Here is a 479-nt window from a genome sequence, read left to right as displayed (position 1 = left end):
AAAGTCATAGTACACTACACCACGATATACAAAACAGTCATTATGTTACAGTACGCAGGTCACAAACTGGTTTCCAAGTGAATCATAAGGTGACAGTATTCTGTTTTAGGGTGCAGTAAAGGGCTATTCAAGCGTTACAGTGCCGTTCCATGCAATCAAGTCTAACTCATTGTATTAAAGCGTTTAATCAGTGCGTTAAAGTGCTGCATCTAGTGCGGGACCACACAGCTGGGTGACGACTGTATGATCCCACGACAAGGGGCCCCGCTGAAGGGCAGAGTCACGGAGGGTCAATGTACATAAAGGCCAGACAATTTGTAGATATCATCTGTAAACACACACACACACACACATACACGCGTACCTATCCAACAGTGCACCGTCGGAGTAAACTGCCAAGTGTGGACCTGTGTTTCCAGTCCTTTTGAAGTAAAATAAATATAATACAAAATTTACTTTTACTGTCTTTTAACATAATA

The sequence above is a fragment of the Micropterus dolomieu genome, linkage group LG08 (genome assembly GCF_021292245.1).
Source record: "Micropterus dolomieu isolate WLL.071019.BEF.003 ecotype Adirondacks linkage group LG08, ASM2129224v1, whole genome shotgun sequence".
NCBI classification, from domain to species: Eukaryota; Metazoa; Chordata; class Actinopteri; order Centrarchiformes; family Centrarchidae; genus Micropterus; species Micropterus dolomieu.
This window is presented reverse-complemented; position numbering follows the sequence as displayed.